Genomic DNA, 13637 nt, shown 5'->3' with positions numbered 1-13637 from the left:
TAACTCACGAAAATCGAGGCATGGGCGCAAACCACCGTCTTTTTTTTTTACAAAAAAGAACCCTGCCGCCACAGGAGAAACAGAAGGATGAATATGTCCCTTACGGAGGCTCTCAGAAATATATTCCTTCATCGCAGCCCGTTCCGGACCCGAGAGGTTATACAGGCGGGCTTTGGGCAATTTAGCACCTGGAACCAGGTCAATGGCACAATCAAATGGGCGGTGTGGTGGTAAAACCTCAGCCTCTTTTTCGGAGAAAACGTCAGTATAATCTATCAGGCACTCCGGAATGCCTTCTAGACCCACGGACGACACAGACACAGAAACAAGACATTTCTCAGAGCAATAGGGACCCCATTTAACAATATCCCGAGATTCCCAATTAATCACAGGATTATGCAGCTGTAACCAGAGGAACCCCAACACCAGTCCCGCAGGCAGGTTGTTCATTACAAAACATGAAATACGTTCCTGATGTAAGGAACTCACTTTAAGGAGAAACTCTTCAGTACAAAACACAATGTCATTCTTACCCAGTGGTGTTTTGTCAATAGCAACAAGGTGAATCGGAGTCTCCAACCTAACTGTCCCTAACTTACACCTGGCCACCAAGTCAGAGTCAATAAAGTTCAATGATGAACCGCAATCCACGAAGGCAGTTGTGGATGTGGAGACACCCCCACAACAAAGTTCCACTTGGAATGACATTTTAGAAAATGCAGAAAAGGGTACCTGAGAGCCTGGGTGACCTCCACGATAATCACCCGGGCTCAGTCGTTTGTTGGTTAGTGGCCGGGAGGGGCAATCCTTTTTCCCATGTCCAGACTCGCCACTGTGAACACAGTATTTTCTCACGTGCCGTTGTCTCCTTTCTTCCTCCTTAAGGTTGATGGTTCCCATCGCCGTGATTTTCAATGAAGAACTGGCTCCCCTTCCTTGGGAGAATAATGAAGTCTCGGTTTGTATCACTCCCCTTGCCCGTAACCTGCGATCCATTCGGACGGCCTGTGTCATAGCTTCCTCCAGGGCATCAGGTGGGGGGTGGAGAGCCAAGGCGTCTTTCAGATGCTCAGACAGGCCTCTGCGGAACAACCCCCGGAGAGCAGCGTCGTTCCAGCAGACCTCAGCAGCCCAGCGTCTGAACTCTGAGCAAAACCACTCGGCTGAGTGTTTCCCCTGGCAAACATTCATCAGCCTGTCCTCAGCCATACGCACCCGATCAGGCTCATCATAAATATGCCCCAGGGCCTCAAAAAATGCATCCACAGTCAAACGCTCAGGGGCCGTGGTAGGAAGGGAGAAAGCCCAAGCTTGGGGGGCTCCCCTTAACAGAGACATAATGACCCCCACTCTCTGACTTTCATCCCCAGAAGAGTGTGGTCTTAAGGAAAAAAAAAGCTTACAGCCCTCCTTGAAAACTCTGAAGTCATTTTTATCTCCAGAAAAGGTATCTGGTAACTTCACTGGAGACTCAGGGGAAATTAATGTAACATCCCGATCCCCAATGAAAGAACCCCCTGCACAGTGTCAGCGATCAGCTGCTGAGACTGAGCCAGGACTCTTTGTTCTCCAAAGAGTTTCTGAGACATCTGCGTCTGGTGCTTGACCTGCTCAGAAAGAGCGTGCACAGGATCCATCACACACACAGGTGAATGGGAGCAGAGAAAAAAAAATGGTATGGGTCAGTTATAATGCCAGAGACACCGCACTGCACTTGCTCATAGAGCCAGTGCGCGTGTCCTGAGAACAGATGCAGTGCTAAAAGATACCTGGGGAGCAGGGCAGCAGAGGTGACCAGGCGTGCTTCAGGCTAATAGTGTCAGGATCCAGTCAGTGCTGGAAAGTAAAGATGCATAGGACCTGCGGACACTAAAACTGAATAATGTGCACGGGACCTATGGTCATGTGACTGCAAGGGGGCGGGGCTTAGTGTCCTGTATTCAGATAGGACAGGACACCATACAACAACTCAGAGTCAGGCAAAACAGAGGTCACACACAGTACGGGCGAACGAGGTACAGGAGGGACGAACAGACGGGTAGTCAGACAGAGCCAAAGGTCATACACAAGATGGCGACGTGGTACCAAGGGGACGAGCAGAGAGAAGTCGGGTCACAAGCAGAGAGTCATACACGAGAGGTAGCGCAGTACAAGAGGGTCAGGCAGAACTCGTAACAGGGACAGAACCAGATCACAACCGAACAAACAAGCAAGATATCAGGCACAAGGCACACGTATACAAGAGGTCAACTAACTCAGCCGAGGGCAGGAGTATAACTGACACCGGACCCAGGTCCAGTGAGCACTAAATAGCCTCCTGCTGCCAGAGAGAGGCAGCACAATTAACCCCTAGTCTAACCAGGACGGGTCAAAGCGAAATCCCGTCCTGGATCATGACACAAGGACTGCTCGATTCGCATTTAAGCAAACAAGCTGTCAGGAAGCGTTCATGGGGGTTCCATATTCAAGGTTGGTGATAAGGTCTGGGTTTCTTCCAAAACTATTAAATTGAAAGTGCCATCAGTGATGTCGGGTCCTATGTATATTGGTCCATATGAGATTTTGGAGGTAGCTAACCCAGTGTGTTATGAATGAGTCACCAAGGAGGAAAAATAAACTAAGCCACAGAAAACCAGAGAGGTTGGTAACTAAGCGGATTGCAGACTCCTGATCCTATCCACACAACTAGCAGTAGCCGTGGAGCGTACCTACGATGATCCTAGATGCCTCGTCACAGCCGGAGAACTAAATAAGCCTAAAGCAAGAAAAGGGGAAATCTAAACTGCCCCAGAGCAGACCCCAAAGCAATAGACAGCCCCCAAACATGTATTGTCGGTGAGACAAGATGAAAACACAAACACAGATAGAAAAATTGGCTGAGCAAACGATGGGGCCCACACTAACTAGAAAGGACAGGAAAGGAAAGATGCTGTCTGCAATCACGCACAAAACCCTGCCATAAAATGTCCAACACTTTCTGATAACAAAAACCCTGAAGTCGCTAGACTTCAATTCCCTATATCAGCACTCTGGTATATTCTGAAGACAGAGCAAAAAGAGACCAATCTCAGGGACAAAAAGCAAACTGGCATAAACAGAGACATAAGAATGGAAATTCAGCACAGCCCCAGCAGGGGCTGGCTGACCACAAAAACTGAGTAAACCAGACCAAATCTCATGTGAAAAAATAGCAGAGCACACTTAGCTTGAGAAGGCAGGAACAGAACTGGAAACCAGAACTTCAGGGCAGGAAAAATCACCAGCACAAAATTAGGGAGTCGGCTGTCTTAAATCCAGTCAGAGACTCCTGATGTCCACTCACAGTCCTCCTCCTCAGTTGGCAGGTCTCTGCCATTTAGATCAGCTTCATTACCTACTGTCACCACTAGAGGGAGCCCAGATGGAGAACTCACGACTCCTCTGTCAACACAGCAAGCTCCACCACCCTCACCAGAAGCCAGGGGTAAACCAGAAAATGAGTTCACAACAGTACCCCCCCCTTGAGGAGGGGTCACCAAACCCTCATCCACGCCACCAGGCCGATCAGGATGAGCCCGGTGAAAAGCACGAACCAATCTATCGGCATGAATGTCAGAGGCAGAGACCCAAGAATTGTCCTGGCCATAACCCTTCCACTTGACCAAATACTGGAGTCTCCGTCTAGCCAGACGAGAATCCAGTATTTTCTCTACCTCATATTGACACATTACCTTCAACCAACACAGGGTCAGGAGGTGCCGCCATAGGAACCACTGGCTCAACAAACCTCTTCAACAGAGACTTATGAAACACGTTATGGATCTTAAACGTAACTGGAAGAGCCAATCGAAAAGAAACCGGGTTAAGAATCTCTAAAATCCTATAAGGTCCAATAAATCTTGGTTTGAACTTTGGAGACGCAACCTTCATAGAGATATTTTTGACGACAACCAAACCATATCACCCACTTTAAACTGGGGACCAATGGTCCTATGCCGGTTGGAAAACCGCTGGGCCTTTTCTTGAGAGAGGGATAACTTATCCACCACTTGGTCCCAAATCTGCTGCATTCTCTCTACCACAGTGTCAACACCTGGGCAGGCTGAAGATTCCACTTGCCCTGAAGAAAATCGAGGATGAAACCCAAAGATACAGAAAAAGGGCGACATCAATGTGGCAGAACTAGCTCTATTATTTAGGGAGAATTCGGCCAAGGGCAGAAATGAGACCCAATCATCCTGATCAGCAGATATAAAACATCTCAAATTGGTCTGTGGGTGAAACGCAGAGGAGAAGGATAACTGAATTCCCAGCTTGGAACAAAAAGCTTTCCAAAATCTGGAGACAAACTGGACTCCTCTGTCCGTCACAATGTTCTCAGGAATCCCATGCAACCGAACCACCTGTTGTGAAAACAAGGGCACCGACTCTGAGGAAGATGGCAGCTTTGGGAGTGGTACAAGATGGACCATCTTAGAAAATCTATCACAAATCACCCAGATAACAGTCACTCTCTGAGAGACAGGAAGATCAGAAATAAAATCCATTGAGATATGGGTCCATGGCCTCTTGGGCACCGGCAAGGGCATCAATAACCCACTAGAACAAGAACAGGGTTTAGAACGGGAACAAGTCCCACAAGACTGCACAAAATTCCTGACATCACGAGATAAGGCGGGCCACCAAAAAGACCGACTCACCAAATCTCTGGTACCAAAAATACCTAGATGACCAGTCAACGCGGAGCAATGAACTTCAGACATCACTCTCTTCCTCCACTGGTCAGGAACATACAATTTTCCCATAGGACAACGCTCAGGTTTGTCCTCCTGAAATTCTTCCAGGGCATGTCTCAAATCGGGCGAGATGGCAGAAAGAACTACCCCCTCACCTAGGATGGTAGTAGGTTTGGTCACAATAGGAGAATCAGCAATGAAACTCCTAGAAACGGCGTCTGCCTTAACATTCTTAGTACCCGGAAGAAAGGAGACCACAAAATCAAAACGCGTGAAAAACAAGGCCCACCTAGCCTGTCTAGGATTCAAGCGTTTGGCCGACTCCAGGTAAATCAAATTCTTGTGGTCAGTGAGGACCACAACTTGATGTCTAGCTCCCTCCAACCAATGTCTCCACTCCTCAAGTGCCCACTTCATGGCCAACAATTCCCGATTCCCCACATCATAGTTGCGTTCAGATGGGGAGAACTTTCGGGAAAAGAAGGCACAGGGATTAATTTTAGAAGTCACCGGATCTTTTTGGGACAAAGCAGCTCCTGCACCAATCTACGAAGCATCTACCTCTACCTGAAATGGAAGTGAGACATCAGGTTGCCGTAAAACCGGAGCAGAAGTAAACCTCCGCTTCAGCTCCTGAAATGCCAAAACAGCCTCTGGAGACCAATTCAGCACATCAGCGCCCTTCTTGGTCAGATCAGTCAGTGGTTTTGCAATACCAGAAAAATTAGCTATAAATTTACGATAAAAATTAGCAAAACCCAAAAACTTCTGGAGAGCCTTCAAAGAAGTGGGCTGAACCCAATCATAAATGGCCTATACCTTGGCCGGGTCCATTTCAATAGTTGACGGAGACAAAATAAATCCCAAAAATGAAATCCTCTGTACACCAAAAAGGCATTTCGATCCCTTAACATACAGGGAATTCTCCCTCAAAATCCAGAACACAGTCCAAACATGTTCCACATGAGAATCCCAATCACTGGAAAAGATCAGAATATCATCCAAATAGATGATCAAAAACTTATCCACAAAGTCCCGGAAAATATCATTCATGAAGAATTGGAAGACAAAAGGGGCATTAATGAGCCCAAAAGGCATCACCAGGTACTCAAAATGTCCCTCCGGAGTATTAAACGCCGTCTTCCATTCATCTCCATGCTTGATGCGCATAAGATTATACGCCCCCCTGAGGTCAAGCTTAGTAAACCAGCAGGCACCTTGAATAAATCAGAAATCAGGGGTAACGGATACTGATATTTAACCGTAATCTTGTTAAGGGATCGATAGTCAATACAAGGCCTTAATGAACCATCTTTCTTAGCCACGAAAAAAAAACCCAGCACCTTAGGGTGAAGAGGATGGTTTAATATGACCCTTCTCCAATGACTCCTTAATATAAGATCGCATAGCCTCGTGTTCAGGTACATATAAGTTGAAAAGCCGACCTTTGGGAAATTTACACCCGGTCCTCAACTCAATTGCACAGTCATAACTCCTATGAGGAGGCAGGGACGCAGACTTACTCTCACTAAATACATCATAAAAATCAGCCAAATAGTCAGGAACAGGAGTGTCACCAAGAGCACACCGACAGCCTCAACTCACCACAGACAGATTTCCAATCCAAAACTGGATTATGGATTTGCAACCAGGGAAAACCCAGAACAATAGTATCATGCAAATTATGCAGTACCAAAAATCTACAATTTACTTGGTGGTCTGGGGTGACCCGCATTATCACCTGGGTTCAAAACTGAGGTTTATTCTCCGCCAAACGAGTAGCATCAATACCCCTCAAAGGAATAGGCGTCCGCAGAGGTATCATGGGAAAACCACAACGTTTAGCAAAATCCAAATCCATCAGATTCAAAGCCGCTCCTGAATCCACAAAAGCCTTGGCGGAAAATGTGGATAAGGAGCAGATCAGAGTAATTGCCAAAAGAAACTTAGGTTGTACGCCACCCACAGCAAATGTGTGTGCAAAACGTTTCTCTCGTTTAGGGCAGACAGAAATAATATGAGAGGCATTTTCACAGAAAAAACACAGCTTATTACACCTTCTATACTCCTGACATTGCACCCTAGACAAAACTCTATCACATTACACAGGTTCAGACATTTGTTGAAAAGGTGGCAACACCTCTCGTGTAGTTTTACGTTCACGTAAACGCTGATCAACTTGAATGGCTAATGACATAGAATCGTCAAGACCAGAGGGAACAGGAAATCCCACCATAATATCTTTTACGGTTTCTGATAAACCCTTGCGAAAGAGAGCTGCCAAGGCACCATCATTCCATGTAGTAAGGACCGCCCACTTTCGGAATTTTTGACAGTATAACACTGCAGAATCCTGACCCTGGTTCAACGCCAATAGGGCTTTCTCAGCTTGATCAATAGCATTAGGTTCATCACACAACAACCCCAAGGCTTGAAAAAATGCATCCACATTAGTCAGAATAGGATTTTCAGGTGTCAAAGAAAACGCCCAGTCCTGGGGATCGCCGCGCAGCAAGGAGATGACAATTTTAACCTGCTGCGCAGAGCTCCCCGATGAGTTAGGCTTCAAGGCAAGAAATAATTTACAATTATTCTTAAAATTCAAAAATTTAGACCGATCCCCGGAAAACACATCAGGAGTAGGGATTTTTGGTTCAACAGCATGAGATTCAGCGAGATAGGCGGAAATTCCCTGCACTTCAGCAGCGAGCTGCTCCACGCGATCAGACAATTGCTTAATCTCCATTAAGGAAAAAATCCTCCTACGGCCCCAGAGAAAAAAAGGAAAAATACATATATTAAAAAAAAAAAAAAAATTCTGACACTTTTTTTTTTACAACAATTTTTTTTTTCCTGCTTTTGAGTACCCTAGATTCTGCCGTATGGCTGGTGATTCTGTTATGAATGATAATAAAAATAATAACCTGAGGCTGAAAAGAGCTTTTTTTGATATGCTTGATTATTTTATTGAAAATAACAGTCACACAAATCACCCAACGTTTCGGCTTTACTAGCCTTTTTCAAGGGTATCTTATCTAGGTAAAACAAAAAATAAACACCAAATCACAAAATATGAATTATTATACAAAATAAATGAATTGCTGACTGATACATATTTATATAAATATTAAATCTGTGATATTGTAGACATATCACTCAAATAGCAAAGTTATAGATAGTTCTGATATCCATCATTGGAGGCAGTTCACATTGAGCAGAAAAAAATATATATATTGACAAAAAGGTCAAAAAATTCACTAGAACCTAAGGCAGTTTCTGGTATCTCACCAGTGTGGTATAGAAAGAGGAAAAATATATATATAAAAAAATTTGTATATACCTGTGTAACCGTGAGGATAATGATAAGATTCTAGAAAAAGGAAAGGAAAAACAAAGTTTTTGCCAAATGAAACCAAGTCCATAAAAACCATATTATATACACCATTATTGTGAAGCAATCAATTCCAGATGACAAACCTCTAAGCAGGATAAGCGGTAGAACAGGACAGCGCCGCAGTCAAGGGAGAAGTGAATAGAACACCAGTGAATGAAACTATTTAAAGCATTTTAATCAGGAAAATGTGAAGCAGCTGAAAAGATAAGCTAGCAGTAAAGGCGCGTGAGCAGACCATCAGTCAGGACGGAAGTGTGGCATGTCAGAAAAAGCAAAGAGAAATTAACGATGTATGAGACATCTGTGTATGTGCACAGCGCGTTTTATAATATTTTTTCTATATAGTATGTTTATTCACATAGTGGACACGCATATTACTGCATCTAATATGAACATTCCATAGATATTCTTTACAGACATTCTTTACAGATAATTGCTTTCAATATTTCGCTGGCTATCAAGCCTTTCTTCTGGTCTGAACATGCCCCACTTCCGTCTTTAGTGCAGGACGACGCATGTGCACATACACAGATGTCTCATACATCGTTTATTTCTCTTTGCTTTTTCTGACATGCCACACTTCCGTCCTGACTGATGGTCTGCTCACGCGCCTTTACTGCTAGCTTATCTTTTCAGCTGCTTCACATTTTCCTGATTAAAATGCTTTAAATAGTTTCATTCACTGGTGTTCTATTCACTTCTCCCTTGACTGCGGCGCTGTCCTGTTCTACCGCTTATCCTGCTTAGAGGTTTGTCATCTGGAATTGATTGCTTCACAATAATGGTGGTGTATATAATATGTTTTTTATGGACTTGGTTTCATTTGTCAAAAACTTTGTTTTTCCTTTCCTTTTTCTAGAATCTTATCATTATCCTCACGGTTACACAGGTATATACAAAATTTTTTTATATATATATTTTTCCTCTTTCTATACCACACTGGTGAGATACCAGAAACTGCCTTAGGTTCTAGTGAATTTTTTGACCTTTTTGTCAATATATATATTTTTTTCTGCTCAATGTGAACTGCCTCCAATGATGGATATCAGAACTATCTATAACTTTGCTATTTGAGTGATATGTCTACAATATCATAGATTTAATATTTATATAAATATGTATCAGTCAGCAATTCATTTATTTTGTATAATAATTCATATTGTGTGATTTGGTGTTTATTTTTTGTTTTACCTAGATAAGATACCCTTGAAAAAGGCTAGTAAAGCCGAAACGTTGGGTGATTTGTGTGACTGTTATTTTCAATAAAATAATCAAGCATATCAAAAAAAGCTCTTTTCAGCCTCAGGTTATTAATTTTATTATCAGAATTCTGTTCTTCCTGACGGCTTGGTTGCATCTTTCCCATTTATCATCATATCTGTTATGAATGAGTCACCGAGGAAGAAAAACAAAAACAAGCTAAGCCACAGAAAACCAGAGAGGTTGGTAACTAAGCGGATTGCAGACCCCTGATCCTATCCACACAACTAGCAGTAGCCGTGGAGCGTACCTACGATGATCCTAGACGCCTCATCACAGCCGGAGAACTAAATAAGCCTAAAGCAAGAAAAGGGGAAATCTAAACTGCCCCAGAGCAGACCCCAAAGCAATAGACAGCCCCCAAACATTTATTGTTGGTGAGACAAGATGAAAACACAAACACAGATAGAAAAATAGGCTGAGCAAACGATGGGGCCCACACTAACTAGAAAAGACAGGAAAGGAAAGATGCTGTCTGCAATCACGCACAAAACCCTGCCAAAAAATGTCCAACAATTTCTGATAACAAAAACTCTGAAGTCGCTAGGCTTCAATTCCCTATATCAGCACTCTGGTATATTCTGAAGACAGAGCAAAAAGAGACCAATCTGATCAGGGACAAAAAGCAAACTGGCAGAAACAGAGACATAAGAATGGAAATTCAGCACAGCCCCAGCAGGGGCTGGCTGACCACAAAAACTGAGTAAACCAGACCAAATCTCATGTGAAAAAATAGCAGAGCACACTTAGCTTGAGAAGGCAGGAACAGAACTGGAAACTAGAACTTCAGGGCAGAAAAAATCACCAGCACAAAATTAGGGAGTCGGCTGTCTTAAATCCAGTCAGAGACTCCTGATGTCAACTCACAGTCCTCCTCCTCAGGTGGCAGGTCTCTGCCATTTAGATCAGCTTCATTACCTACTGGCATCACTAGAGGGAGCCCGGATGGAGAACTCACGACTCCTCTGTCAACACAGCCAGCTCCAACACCCTCACCAAAAGCCAGAGGTAAACCAGAAAATGAGTTCACAACACCAGTGGCTTTCAGATTAAACCTCCCTCCTTCTTTTCACATTCCAAATGTATTCCATAAATCACTGCTAAAAGAGTTTGTCCCTTCCATTTTGTCTCCTTCATCTCCGCCTTCACCGCTTTCTGTCAATAACAGTGTGGAGTTTGAAGAATAAAAGATTGTTGATTCCTGGAAAGTCCGTAATTCCCTCCTGTACCTCATTCATTGGAGAGGTTACAGTCTGGAAGAGAGATCTTGTGTCCCTTCTCGAGCTGTAAACGCTGATGGTCTGGTCATGGCCTTCCATCACAGGTTTCCTGGGAAACTTGGTGGTCCATTGGCCTCCCTAGAAAAGGGGGGTACTGTCACTGTTCCTCTGCTCAGTAAGTGAATTCTATGCTTTTCTGTGGAAACTGTCTTGCCAAGTTGTCGGTGTCTTGAATGACAGCTTGCCTGTCCAATCCTGCAATGGGCTTGTTGGGATGTCGGTGCTTTGATTGACAGTTCAGCTGTCCAATCTGTAACTGGGAGGTGCAAGACTTTCGGTGATCTGGTGATTGCCCAGCTATGTAATTGAGCTGTCTGCCCCTGATCCTTGCCAGATGTAGTTTGTGCTTCTTGGTGAGTGTTAGCTTGATTCTGTTGCCCTGATTTCTGATCTTCTGCTGCCTGACCCTTTGGACCTTGTCCTGACTATCCCTTTGCCTTGTCCTTTCGCTTTTGAATCACTATCTCTTGTTATTGACCCTTGATAGTGACCTGACTTACGCATTCATATTTTCCCTAGGCTATCTACGTACTATCTTGGTATAGACTCCGTAATGTCTGACTCTTCTGCCTCACGGTCTGTTTGTGATTGGTGACTAGCATCACAAAATCATGCAAACACAGCTTTATAAACATAACAGAGGTAAAGTATAAAGAAAAAATATTTACCTCAACTGCTTTTTTTTTAACCCTCTTCTCATTTTGGTTTACAAGTTTGATGCAATATGATAATGACCTCTATGTATTACTGCATTATTCATGAAGTTCATTCCTTATGCTATATGTGATCTTATGACTATTTGCATGACTGGACTTTGGGTGCACTTCTGTAGACAGTTTTTCCTCCTATTGCTCTATTGAAGTGCTGTACACTGTAGATACAACATACAAAGTTAGTAAATGGAAGGGCACAAACAATGGGTCACAAGAAGAATGGCATCTGTTTTTTGGAAGTCCTGATCTTCGTAATGTTCGAAGTGCTTTCTTGTATACCTGGTGTAGGGTTTCTACTCGGTTGCGTTTGAGGAAGACACAGGAAGCGGTTTCAGTAAAATGTCCAACAAATAAAGTAGCAAACTAGCGCTATATTATGTAAACATGAAATATTTTGAAATTTGAATTGCATTAGGCCTGTATCACATTTCTGTTTTTTGACGTTAGTCAAAGTCCGCCACTTTTAGAAAAAAAACGGATTTGCCCCTTTTTTGGCGGATCAGTTTTTTCCCCCCATAGACTTACATTAGCAGCGGATTTTGATTGACGGTCGTCCGTCTCACCCGTTTTTTGATGGATCCAACAGAATTTTAGCGGCTCCCGGGCGGAGGAGACGGACTCATTTTTTTCAGAGCGACGGTCCGCTATTTTGTATTGCGCATGCCAGGCAGACTTGCTCTAGCAGGGATTTTAACCCTGAATAGCGTTCCGAAAAGGCCGTGGAAAAATCTCTCTCTCTCTCCCCTTTTCCAGGACACGATTCCTTTAAATTTCCAAACCTTTCCTACTTCAGCTGATCCGTCAAAAAAAACGGTCCGGTGACATATGTTGGCGTCACAACAGAAACAGATCCGTTTTTCCCATCTTTGGCGGATTGCAACTGAACAAAAAAAGCCGAAGTGTGAAACAGGCCTTACTGCTCTAGAAAATATGAAAGATTGAGAACACTGCAATGAGGCAGAATGGGTTTATAAAGCATGTCAATACCGCCTTCTAATTTGCAAAACCTGAGAGAAGCTTATTCTATCCTGTCACAATTTGATTTGGAAAACCTCTGCTTGCTGTCAATTATAGGAACTTTCATTGTCTAGTTCCAGTGGATAACAATCAAACATACATTTTAACTTGCAGTGACGTGGATGTGCGATAAGTTAATTGTCATTAATAGATGAAAATACTTTATATGGCGAGAAGATTAGCCTGAGATATACCAGAAATAAAGAGCACAAACCCTGTCTCTATTAGATAGTGGAAATGTCATCCATACGTACATTTTCTTTATTTAATTTTTTCTTGGGCCTCAGAGCTGCGATAAAGTAAGAGGTTTCCATTTTCGTTATATGAAAATATGTCTGACTCATACATTATGGTTGCTCTCTGCAATTATACTACTATGCTGCCTATTGTAAGCTATGGGTCCTGGTCTATTCCAGACTCTATTGTGTTAAGTGTAAGGGTGTGTGCACACGCTGCGGATTCTGCTGCAGACTGATCCGCGCGGATTTAGCAAAATCCGCAGCTAAATCTGCAGGTCAAAAGACCTGCGGTTTATCTGCGCATTAGCCTGTGGTTTTGCCCTGCGGTTTATCACCTCTACAATGGAGGAGATGGTAAACCGCAGCGGAATCTGCAGAAAGAATTGACATGTCAATTCTTTCTGTGGATTAGAAACCGCAGCAAATCTGCGCGGGAAAAATCCGCACCGTCTGCACTGCGGTTTCCATTTCCCATAGGATATAATGCGGATCCGCAGCAGAATCCGCAGCGTGTGCACACACCCTTAGGATACAACATTAATATTGACCATGGATAACAGGTGTTTTGTTACAATCTTTTCCCATGTTTACTTGCAGAACAGGGTGAATCACTACCAGGAAGAGTTCTAAGCAAATAATAATATACTACTTCCTAATTCCAACAATAGCAACTTAATACCTACCTGCCGAAAAGTTAATTATTTGTTGTTTGCTGGGGGTCTAGACACTCTGACCATGTGAGACAACTGAAATCTCTGCTGATGAAAATGGCCCGCTGCTCCAATCAAAGTCTGAAAGACTCACAGTATTATACTTGGCTATCTTCGTCTGTCTTAAGCCCCCTTTACATTTAGAGATGCACCAGCGATCCCGACAACGATACGACCCGGTCAGGATCGCTGGTGCATCGCTAAATGGTCGCTAGTGAGCTGCCACACAGGCACATCTCACAGCGACATAGCGACGCAGCAGCAGTCGTTATTTACCTTTCAGACGCAGCGTTGATGATGTCCTCCCGC

This window comes from Dendrobates tinctorius, unplaced genomic scaffold, assembly GCF_039654945.1.
Source record: "Dendrobates tinctorius isolate UK_male_01 unplaced genomic scaffold, ASM3965494v1 ptg000003l, whole genome shotgun sequence".
NCBI lineage: Eukaryota > Metazoa > Chordata > Amphibia > Anura > Dendrobatidae > Dendrobates > Dendrobates tinctorius.
This window is presented reverse-complemented; position numbering follows the sequence as displayed.